The sequence below is a fragment of the Rattus norvegicus genome, chromosome 7, assembly GCF_021556685.1.
Source record: "Rattus norvegicus strain SHRSP/BbbUtx chromosome 7, alternate assembly SHRSP_T2T, whole genome shotgun sequence".
NCBI lineage: Eukaryota > Metazoa > Chordata > Mammalia > Rodentia > Muridae > Rattus > Rattus norvegicus.
The window spans coordinates 41472871-41485416 of record NC_141540.1 but is presented as its reverse complement, the minus strand read 5'-3'; the positions used below and the strand labels follow the sequence as shown (position 1 = coordinate 41485416).

The following is a 12546-nucleotide window of genomic DNA, read 5'->3' as shown; positions in this document are numbered from 1 at the left end:
GTGAGCCTACGGGGGACGGGCCGCGTTCTTATTCAACCACCACAATAATGTCAGTGTGACATTAATAAGTTAATGCAGTGGGGAAAAAAGACCAGTAAGAGACCTCTGCATTGGGCTGATTATAATGTTTACTATCAATCTAGCTAGACTCAGAATCGTGAAGGAGACACGTCAGTAAGGACGTTGCCTAAGAGCAGTAATTGATAAGGGAAAACTTAGCCTGAACGTGAGTATCACCATCGTTTGGAGTGAGGATTTAGATGTAATAAGAAGCAAGAGGACGTGAGTAGTGCGCCTGCACCTGTCTCCTTCTGCATCCTCATCTACCAGAGTAAGGACCTGCAGCTCAATCCATTCACCACGACAGCCACATCGACCACAGCAATCATGCTTTCCCTGGCACGATAGAGGATGCCCTCCCACCATGAGATAAATAAAAGCCTTCCTCCCTCGTGATGATTCCTGTTTGAAATCTGAACATAGAGGTGAGAAAATTAACTACTGTAGATAGCTGTATGTCTTTTATTTACATGTAATAGATATATATGAATACATAAATACACACACATATACATAAACAATTAATTTCTTAAGAGAAGAGAGTCTAGTAAAAGTTAGTTTATTAACATGTTTTAAAAGCATAAAGTGGTTGGGTTTCCATATAACATAAAATGAATTGCATATACACTTCATATCATAAATGAAAACTGAAAATTATTTCTATTTATTTTTTTTCTTTTTTTTCTTTTTTTCGGAGCTGGGGACCGAACCCAGGGCCTTGCGCATGCTAGGCAAGCGCTCTACCACTGAGCTAAATCCCCAACCCCTGAAAATTATTTCTAAACAGATCAAGGCTTATATGTGAAACTGAATGTTGTAAATCACCTACAAGAAAATAGATGAGAAAGCTTTTGTGATTTGACATGAAGTAGAAGGCATATATCTAAGTACTCATGGTGCATTCTTTTTAGTGAGGAACAACTTTTATTTTTAATAGAGTAAACAAATATTTTAAGACTACCCCTAGAAATAAATCATTGGAAATATTTGTGTCCAGTGTTTATAAGTCCGCTGTGAGGTTTTCTAAGTTTTTCCAATTCAATATCACTACGGGGTTAAAGCTAGTTTCATATAAATTAACTATGAGAAAGGACTTGTTTATTGAGAATAAAGTTAATTGTCTTCCAACAGATACGGCTAAGGTCATTTTGTTCAGCTTGTCCTTTCAGACCCTAGTAATTCCATCTACCTTCTTCTCTACATCCATGTAACTGGTTCACAGTTTCTTCCAATGAGAACTACAACAGCTAGGAATATCATTCTGTGGTGTTTTGTGAGAAAACCCAGGGATATTTCATTTTCCGAATCCATAAGAAATATCATCGAAGTCACCAACATCACCAAGTAGCCATCTGTAATAGAAAATAAGGTTACAGAGCTGCCATTGGGACATAATAAGACCTTAAAATAAATAGAAACCAGCTGGTAATGTTTAATTATAGGAGAGCAGATAGTGGCAGTCAAAGAAGTAAGCAAGGTCTGAATGGCAGCCAAGAAATGGGGACAGTGCTGAGGAATGGGACAGTTATATAACATATAGTAGCCTCTAGGTAAGATAGATGGGAACCCACCAGAGTTAGTACTCACTCCATACAATAAAAATAATCCCAGGCTGGATAATTAAAAGTTGATGACAGCCCTCATGATAGAAACCATAACCCCTTCCCAGTTTTCAGATCCACTTTATAGTTTGGATTCCAAAGAGATAGGCTAAAGGGGAAGTGAGAGCCTCAGGAAAATCTCTAACATGCTACGTTGTAGCTTTATTACATCAGCCATTTCTCAATGAAAATCACAAGCACCGGTGAAATTTACAGTATGATGGGGAGGAGGTAATACTCAGACGTTGCAAAGTACAATGGGCACCAGATCTAAGTGCTAACAATGCACTTACCAAAAAGTTACTGTTGGATTGAGGAAATATGGGATTGACTAGTATTGTTTCAGTAGATTCAGCTTACACTGGGCCTCTTGAGTTTGGTAGTCATCCGCTGGGCTAAAGAGATACTTAGAAACAAAGAGACTTACTCAATGGCAGCTTTACTATATCAGTTTCTTTGTCTACAGTATATTTTTTAAGTGCTGTCAGAATAGATTATGAGAACCCCAAACCCCCAACCTGGACCAAAAGATTAATAAAAACAAAATAGTGTCTAGGGGCAGAGCAGAACAGATGCCATTCTTAATAAATAACACTAAGGTAGTAATTCTTGCTGTATCTTCCTTTAATTCACAATTTTCATCTCTTCCAGAGATCTGGGGCTAAAACTGCTATGAAATCTTTCAGGAAGTCTTGTGGAAGAAGTAAAAGTCTCTGTCGGAAGTGAACAGCCACCTATTTACAGAGATTGTCTTCTCATAGTATATACAATATTGTGTAGGGCAGTTCCATATAATCTTCCACAACAGAGATGGCAGGGACTGGAAACCACATGAGTAGTTTACCAATTTTCAACGGTGGTACATCGCCTCAATGACTACATCTTGGTCACAGTAGATAAGCCAGAAATAGCAATGGGTGGCAGTGTTTCTTCCATATGCATAGATGTGAGCATCCTCATTGAGTGAAGTCTTTAATGCTGTTTTACAGGACACTCCAATATTCCTAACAAAGAGGACATGTATATCCTACCACTAAAAAAGAAGTCTAAGTCATACTGCTGTTAGGCATTAATTGGGTCCACAGTAGTAAAAGACTTTGCAATAAGGCCAGGATACAGAGCAAACATGGACGTATCTGTGATAAACTACGGTATTCCCCACCTTAGATTTGGATTGAAATGAGAATTCTCTTTTCTGTCCTGCATTAATTACTTACTGGTCAATGATCACCCCCACCCCTACTCCCAACACACACATGGCAAGATTAATGGAAGATATAGAGAAGGGGAGTATTTTAATTAAAAAAAAAAACCTATCTTCAGGCATCATGCCTGGTCCTCTGGAGCTTTGAGGAAGTCTTATCCCTTCACATAACCAACTTCTATTCCCCAGAGGTCTGTAATGCTAAATACATAGCCACACCAAAGGTTGAAGTATGTCAAACAAATATTTAGTTTATCTCCATACCAAATGTCAAATTCATTTACTGATTAATGTTTTCCAGTGCATACATTCAATTGTAGCTAAATCAACTTTTCTTCTACTTCTGTGTCTTTCCAGGCTTGGAATAGCAAAAGCAATGTGTTGTTCTTGTTTGCCACTTGGCCAGATTTGATCTGTATAGCTTCAACTCTATTTTTAAAATTCAGATTTCAGGAAGTTCTATCAATATCTGAAACTACATAGAGAGTCAATCCATACACATGTGCATATGCATGTCTTTGTACATCTACATACATGCACATTCATTTTCAGCTTTCTTTCTAGAGGTGGTACACTACTATTCTGAGTATCATACAGAAAAGAAATAAGGACCAAAACAGCAAACACCAGCAAGAAAACAACAAAGGCTAATTAAGAATAGGCTATACGCTTGCATTCTGGCAGTTTTTCAATTTTCAGTTCTTTGTTTATGATTCATATAATATTTTCCTTCAGATAAATTAATTAGTTGAATGTGTCAAGCTAGTTACACTCACACTAAATATTTTCCCAAGAGAACCAAGTTGAAAGCAGGTGCTATTAAAACCTTCAAGTGAACAAAATCTGTCTTTAACAAGTCACACATTATTAATTGGAACTGGGGAGAGAGGCATATTTCTGGATGCTTGCCGAGAATAATTATGGAACTTTTTTTTTTAAATTGTAACAAGATGAGTTAATCAAGGAAAACTCATCCAGCTTCTTCTGGCTGAAATTTGGAGTCTTAGCTATTAACCAACTGACCCGCTCAGTTTCAGGTAGCACTGAAGGAGCAAATGAGGACTTGGAACATATTAAGGTTACAGTTAACCCTTGAAATATTTGTGCAATTTCTTCATTTCAGATACACATAATATTTGATATCCACAAAGATAACACTGGATACCCAACTATGTAGCTAGTCAGAGAAGAAGCAGCATTATGAAATATTTACTTCCAATGTGACTAAAACTGACAAAAATTATATTGCCTAGTAAGTACATTTTTGTAATATTCATTGTACTTTAGATTTTAATAACACGTTATGATACTACAATGTTTTTTATAAATTTTAAAATTTACAAATAACTTGAAAACAATTGAGTAATGGCCAGAATGTGCTCATTGTCTGTGTAAGGGATGTGTAAACCCTTTTCTGACTCATACTTGCTTAGCACCCACTCACTCACATGTCTTTGCTTTGGTGATTGAAGGAATCAATTTCCTTACATAGCACATGGTCACCTCACCCTCCTACACATTAATTAGAGTCTCAGTTTTAAGATATACAATTTTGCGACGTCTGATATAAACACGGGGGAAATTGTGAACTTAATGTTTACACATTACTCTGGTGTTCTCACTAACCTTCTGATTGACCTTCTGTAGTCATTGACTTTTGTTGCTGTAACAAAATACTTGGAAGAACAAGGTAACAGAGAAAAATGCATTTGGGTTTACAATTTTGGAGGCCCTGCTCTATGGTGAATTGGCTCCACTTTTCTAGGCTTGTGGTGATGAAAAGTCAAAGAGGCAGTAGCTGGATCAGAATTCTGTATCCCATTTTGGCTACCAACCAGAGAAGAGAAAGAATGAAGGGTGGAGGGATATAAGAGCATGTTCCCAGTGACCCAAAAATCTATGTGTCCATTCCAGTCATGAATGAATCAATGGACTAATTATTGAAGTTGGAACTCCAGTGATCTAGTCACCTCTCAAAAGCCCATCATTGACAATCAAGTTCTTGTTAAATTAACCTTTGGGGATGTTTGCAGATCCAACACACCTTGCCATTAACCTTCTCATTACCCAGATGAGTGATGGCCTCTTTTGCCTGTAGGTGCTGGAGTCTATGAGACTCTGATTGAAGTCTTGAGAATACATCCTCTCTCTGTTCATTCATCAAAGTAGGAGATTTTTATTTAATATTGTTTGATGATGGCTAATTTTGCAAAGAAAATATTTGCTACCATCTTGTAATCAGATTTGATGGCAGGGGCTTTTTCAGCTTACCAAAGCCAACAGAGACATAAGTAGTTCTTAAAAGACATAAGTAGAAGAGTTTCAGATCGATATAGGGTAGGCCAGCTAATACTGATGCCACTAATTTACATTAATCTCTTGAAGACATCATAAAAGACCCACTTTATTTAAAACAAACATCTTTCTTTCTATCCTATAATAGTTAACAATGGCAAACCAACCATTTTGGTACAATTGCCCTTGGTATTTGTCATGGTTTTTAGGACACCTATGACTCAGTTTTCTGATCTGAAAAGTGGGATGTATAAGATAAAATAGGCCACAAGTAAAATAGCAGGAGGTCTACCCACTGTTACTGTATGTCTTAAGCTGTGTCAGGATGAAGTCTGTCATTCTTCTTTGAGGAATCTCCAGTCGACGACGCTTAGGAGATGGAAAACAGCTGATTTCCCTTTACTCACCTCTTCTCAATTGTCCCACTGAGTTGAGAAGGAAAACAACTTCATTAAAGGCTCCATGTTTGCCGAGCATCAGAACGCATTGATGCAAATATGAGCACAAGGAAGACGAGGTTTGCACTAATCTAATCAAAAGAACATTTGAATGGAAGAAACGTAAATAGCATCTACATCTGCAAAAACCAAGTTTTAAATGAGCCTTTAAAAATGCTTCCGAAACTGTATCCACTCTCCACATAAGAAGGACTTGAAAGATAAAAGGACAAGCTAACCATTTACAAGTACGGTCTACCAGTTCTCCAGAGCCTCAGTGATTCTATTAACACAGGCTTTGAAGTTGCTTACTATAAAGCACATATGTTGTCTATAGATTTAGCTTATGGTTGGCAAATATTCTAATAAAATTTATTTTGTTAATACTAGAAGGGAAGCCTGGCAACACATTAAAATAGCAAGATATTTTCAGGGCTTGGAGTTGTGCTGCACACGTACAGTACTCAAGAGACTGAGGCACAGGATTGCTGTGATTTGAGCCAACTTGTGCCATACAGTAAGTTCTAGACCAGCCTAGGCTACAAAATTAGACTCTGTCTCAAAATAAAACAATGTCATATATTATATATACATATAAATTACAATCTCACAATAGTAGAATACAGATATAGTCCAAGTAATCTGTCTTTAAACAACCATGACACTTTAAGAAATATGTTATTAGAACCATGGGATGTTTGTATATCACATCAACTTATTTGATTAAACATACGAAGTTTTTTTTTAAAGTTTACTTTTTTTTTTACTTTGAGGACAAAAGGTCAAGTGACAAGAAGTATTGGTTACCATGGATAGAGGAAAAGAAAAAGAAAACATCATTGCAGAAAAACATATAGTTATGCCTGACAACATTATGATAAGAAGCTCACAAGGATGAGAAACAATTTTGCTATCTGCAGTACTCACTGTATAAGAAAACAAACACATACACTGTTGCTGGAATGTAAATAGAGTCTATAGGGAAGAAGCTCAACATTTTTAATGTGTCAACATTATTCTAACATCTGTAGTGGCAGAGATGTTGAGTCATTAGGCACAATCATCCCTTCATACTGCTCATATACAGAAAAGCACCATAATATTTGCCATAAATATGCACAATTTTTCTTTTCTTAAAATATATCTTTTCATACAATATTGTACTGGCTGGTTTTGTGTGTCAGCTTGACACAAGCTGGAGTTATCACAGAGAAAGGAGCCTCCCTTGAGGAAATGCCTCCACGAGATCCAGCTGTAAGGCATTTTCTCAATTAATGATCAAGGGGGGAGGAACCAGCCCATTGTGGGTGGTGCCATCCCTGGGCTGCTTGTCTTGGGTTCTACAAGAAAGCAGGCTGAGCAAGCCCTGGGAAACAAGCCAGTAAGCAGCACGCCCCCTATGGCTCTGCATCAGGTCCTACCTCCAAGTGCCTGCCCTGTGTGAATCCCTGTACTGACTTCCTTGGGTGATGAACAGCAGTTTGGAAGTATAAGATGATGCTCTTATGAGGCTATTCTTTGCTACCTATGAAGTTGGAGCCCAGGGTCAGTCCATGTATAGTCTTTGGGTAGTGGAAGCTCTAGTTGGTTGGCATTGTTGTTCATATGGGGTCTCAAGCCCCTTCAGCATTTTCAGTCCTTTCTCTGATTCCTTCAATGAGGATCCCATTCTCAGTTCAGTGGTTTGCTGCTGGCATTCGCCTATGTATTTGCTGTATTTTGGCTGTGTCTCTCTGGAGAGATCTACATCCGGTTCCTGTCGGCCTGCACTTCTTTGCTTCATCCATCTTATCTAGTTTGGTGGCTGTGTATGTATGGGCTACGTGTGAGGCAGGCTCTGAATGGGTGTTCCTTCTGTCTCTGTTTTAATCTTTGCCTCTCTATTCCCTGCCAAGGGTATTCTTGTTCCCCTTTTAAAGAAGGAGTGAAGCATTCACATTTTGATCATCCGTCTTGAGTTTCATTTGTTCTAGGCATCTAGGGTAATTCAAGCATTTGGGCTAATAGCCACTTATCAATGAGTGCATACCATGTGTGTTTTTCTGTGATTGGGTTACCTCACTCAGGATGATATTTTCCAGTTCCAACCATTTGCCTATGAATTTCATAAAGTCATTGTTTTTGATAGCTGAGTAATATTCGATTGTGTAGATGTACCACATTTTCTGTATCCATTCCTCTGTTGAAGGGTATTTGGGTTCTTTCCAGCTTCTGGCTATTATAAATAAGGCTGCTATGAACATAGTGAAGCACATGTCTTTGTTATATGTTGGACCATCTTTTGGGTATATACCCAAGAGAGGTATAGCTGGGTCTTCAGGTAGTTCAATGTCCAATTTTCTGAGGAACCTCCAGACTGATTTCCAGAATGGTTGTACCAGTCTGCAATCCCACCAACAATGGAGGAGTGTTCCTCTTTCTTCACATCCTTGCCTGCATTTGCTGTCCCCTGAGTTTTTGATCTTAGCCATTCTCACTGGTGTGAGGTGAAATCTCATGGTTGTTTTGATTTGCATTTCCCTTATGACTAAAGATGTTGAACATTTCTTTAGGTGTTTCTCAGCCATTAGGCATTCCTCAGCTTTGAATTCTTTGTTTAGCTCTGAACCCCATTTTTAAATTGGGTTATTGGTCTCCCTGAGTCTAACTTCATGAGTTCTTTGTATATTTTAGATATAAGCCCTCCATCAGTTGTAGGAATGGTAAAGATCTCTTCCCCATCTGTTGGTTGTTGTTTTGTCCAAACAACAGTGTCCTTTGCCTTACAGAAGCTTTGCAGTTTTATGAGATCCCTTTTGTCGATTCCTGATCTTAGAGCATAAACCATTGGTGTTTTGTTCAGGAAATTTTCTCCAGTGCCCATGTGTTCAAGATGCTTCCCCACTTTTTCTTCTATTAGTTTGAGTATATTTGGTTTGATGTGGAGGTCTTTGATCCACTTGGACTTAAGCTTTGTACAGGGTGATAAGCATGGATCGATCTGCATTCTTCTACATGTTGAGCTCCAGTTGAACCAGCACCATTTGCTGAAAATGCTATCTTTTTTCCATTGGATGGTTTTGGCTCCTTTGTCAAAAATCAAGTGACCATAGGTGTGTGGGTTCATTTCTGGGTCTTCAATTCTATTCCATTGGTCTACCTGTCTGTCTCTGTACCAATACCATGCAGTTTTTATCACTATTGCTCTGTAATACTGCTTGAGTTCAGGGATAGTGATTCCCTGGAAATCCTTTTATTGTTGAGGATAGTTTAAGCTATCCTGGCTTTTTTATTATTCCAGATAAATTTGCACTTTGTTCTGTCTAACTCTCTGAAGAATTGGATTGGAATTTTGATGGGGACTGCATTGAATCTATAGATCGCTTTTGGTAAAATGGCCATTTTTTGCTATATTAATCCTGCCAATCCATGAGCATGGGAGATCTTTCCATCTTCTGAGATCTTCAATTTCTTTCTTCAGAAGCTTGAGGTTCTTATCATACAGATATTTTACTTGCTTGGTTAAAGTCACACCATGATATTTTATATTATTTGGGACTATTATGAAGGGTGTAGTTTCTCAAATTTCTTTCTCAGCTTGTTTCTCTCTGTGTAAAGGAAAGCTACTGATTTATTTGAGTTAATTTCATACCCAGTAACTTTGCTGTAAGTGTTTATCAGGTTTAGTAGTTCTCTGGTGGAACTTTTGTGATCACTTAAATATACTATAATATCATCTGCAAATAGTGATATTTTGACTTCTTCCTTTCCAATCTGTATCCACTTGATCTCCTTTTGTTGTCTGATTGCTTTGGCTAGGACTTTGAGAACTCTATTGAATAAGTAGGGAGAGAGTGGGCAGCTTTGTCTAGTCCCTGATTTTAGTGGGATTGCTTCAAGTTTCTCTCCATTTAGTTTAGTGTTAGCGATTGGTTTGCTGTATATGGCTTTTACTATGTTTAGGTATGGGCCTTGAATTCCTGTTCTTTCCAGGACTTTTAGCATGAAAGAGTGTTGAATTTTGTGAAATGCTTTCTCAGCATCTAATGGAATGATCATGAGGCTTTTATCTTTCAGTTTGTGTATATAATGGATTACTTTGATGGTTTTCCATATATTAAACCATCTCTGAATCCCTGGGTTGAAGCGTACTTGATCATGATGGATGACTGTTTTGATGTGTTCTTGGATTCGGTTTGTAAGAATTGTATTGAGTATTTTTGTGTCGATATTCATAGGGGAAATTGGTCTGAAGTTCTCTTTCTTTGTTGTGTCTTTGTGTGGTTTAGGTATAAGAGTAATTGGGGCTTCATAGAAGGAATTCGGAAGCACTCCATCTGTTTCAATTTTGTGGAATAGTTTGGATAGTATTGGTATGAGGTCTTCTATGAAAGTCTGATAGAATTCTGCACTGAACCCGTCTGGACCTGGGCTCTTTTTGGTTGGGAGACCTTTAATGACTGCTTCTATTTCCTTAGGAGTTATGGGGTTGTTTCAATGGTTTATCTGTTCCTGATTTAAGTTCGGTACCTGGTATCTGTCTAGGAAATTGTCCATTTCCTCCATATTTTCAAGTTTTGTTGAATATAGGCTTTTATAGTAAGATCTGATGATTTTTTGAATTTCCTCTGATTCTGTCTTTATGTCCCCCTTTTCATTTCTGATTTTGTTAATTTGGAAACACTCTCTGTGTCCTCTGGTTAGTCTGGCTAAGGGTTTATCTATCTTGTTGTTTTTCTCAAAGAACCAGCTTTTGGTTCTGTTGATTCTTTGTATAGTCCTTTTTGTTTCTACTTGGTTGATTTCAACTCTGAGTTTGATGATTTCCTGCCTTCTACTCCTTCTGGGTGTATTTGCTTCTTTTTGTTCTAGAACTTTTAGGTGTACTGTCAAGTTGCTAAGATATGCTTTCTCCTGTTTCTTTCTGCAAGCACTCACAGCTATGAGTTTTCCTCTTAGCACAACTTTCATTGTGTCCCATAAGTTTGGGTATGTTGTACCTTCATTTTCATTAAGTTCTAAGAAGTCTTTAATTTCCTTTTTCATTTCTTCCTTGACCAGATTATCATTGAATACAGCATTGTTCAACTTCCATGTATATGTGGGAATTCTTTCCTTATTTTTATTGAAGACCAGCTTTGGCTTGTGGTGGTCTGATAGGATGCGTGGGATTATTTCTATCTTTCTGTATCTGTTGAGGCCTGTTTTGTGCCTGATTATATGGTCAATTTTGGAGAAAGTACCATGAGGTGGTGAGAAGAAGGTATACCCTTTTGTTTTAAGATAGAACTTTCTATAAATATCTGTTAAGTCCATTTGGTTCATAACTTCTTTGAGTCTGTCTATGTCTCTGTTTAATTTCTGTTTCCATGATGTGTCCATTGATGAGAGTAGGGTGTTGAAGTCTCCTACTATTATTGTGTGAGGTGCAATGTGTGCTCTGAGCTTTAGTAAGGTTTCTTTTACGTATGTAGGTGCCCTTGTATTTGGAGCATAGATATTTAGGATTGAGAGTTCATCTTGTTGGATTTTTCCTTTGATGAATATGAAGTGTCTTTCCTCATCTTTTTTGATGACTTTTGGTTGAAAATCGATTTTATTTGATATTAGAAATGCTACTCCAACTTGCTTGTTCAGACCATTTGCTTGGAAAGTTGTTTTCCAGCCTTTTACTCTGAGGTAGTGTTTGTCTTTGTCTCTGAGCTGTGTTTCCTGTTGGCAGCAAAATGCTGGGTCCTCATTACATATACAGTTTGTTAATCTGTGTCTTTTTATTGGAGAATTGAGTGTATTGATGTTGAGAGATATTAAGGAACAGTGATTGTTGCTTCCTGTTATCTTCGTATTTGGAAGTGAGGTTATGTTTTTGTGCTTGTCTTCTCTTTGTTTTGTTGAAAAATGATTATTTTCTTGCTGTTTCTAGAGTGTAGCTTGCCTCCTTGTGTTGGACTTTACCATTTATTATCCTTGGTAGGGCTGGATTTGTAGAAAGATATTGTGTAAATTTGCTTTTGTCATGGAATATCTTGGTTTCTCTGTCTATGTTAATTGAGAGTTTTGCTGGATACAGTAACCTGGGCTGGTATTTGTGTTCTCTTACGGTCTGTATGACATCTGTCCAGGATCTTCTGGCTTTCATAGTCTCTGGTGAGAAGTGTGGTGTAATTCGGATAGGTCTGCCTTTATATGCTACTTGACCTTTTTCCGTTACTTCTTTTAATATTCTTTCTTTATTTTGTGCATTTGGTGTTTTGACTATTATGTGACAGGAAGAGTTTCTTTTCTGGTCCAATCTATTTGGAGTTCTTTGGGCCTCTTGTATGTTTATGGGCCTCTCTTTCTTTAGGTTAGGGAAGATTTCTTTTATGATTTTGTTGAAGATATTTACTGGTCCTTTGATTTGGGAGTCTTCACTGTCTTCTATACCTATTATCCTTAGGTTTGATATTCTCATTGTGTCCTGGATTTCCTATATGTGTCGAGCCAGTATCTTTTTCTGTTTTACATTATCTTTGACAGTTGTGTTGATGATTTCTATGGAATCTTCTGCTCATGAGATTCTCTCTTCTATCTCTTGTATGCTTGTATCTATGGCTCCTTGTCTCTTCCTTTGGTTTTCTATATCCAAGGTTGTCTCCCTTTGAGCTTTCTTTATTGTTTCTATTTCCATTTTTAATTCCTTTACCTGTTTGATTGTGTTTTCCTTTACTTCTTTCACGGATTTTTTTGTTTCCTCTCTAAGGACTTCTATTTGTTTACTTGTGTTTTCCTGCATTTCTCTAAGGGAGTTCCTTATGTCTTTCTTAAAGTCCTCCATCCTCATGATCAAATGTGATTTTAAATCTAGGTCTTGCTTTTCTGATATGTTTGGATATTCAGTGTTTGCTTTGGTGGGAGAATTGGGCTCCGATGATGCCATGTAGTCTTGGTTTCTGTTGCTTGGGTTTCTGTGCTGGCCTCTCACCATCAG

The 12546-nt window shown here is 37.6% G+C and overlaps 1 long non-coding RNA gene across 2 annotated transcripts in view; it reads right to left on the bottom strand.

The window, feature by feature from the left end:
• Positions 1 to 500: 500 nt before the first annotated feature.
• Positions 501 to 12546, bottom strand: part of LOC148004640 (uncharacterized) — a 28774-nt gene continuing 16728 nt past the window's right edge. Inside the window, exons 2-4 of one of the 2 annotated variants that reach the window (XR_015624585.1) lie at positions 5568 to 5689; positions 1955 to 2067; positions 510 to 1412 (exon numbers count right to left, since the gene is read on the bottom strand). This is a non-coding gene — a long non-coding RNA (uncharacterized LOC148004640). Of the gene's footprint in view, positions 1413 to 1954; positions 2068 to 5567; positions 5690 to 12546 lie in introns of both variants that reach the window. The other variant, XR_015624584.1, reaches the window with a different exon arrangement.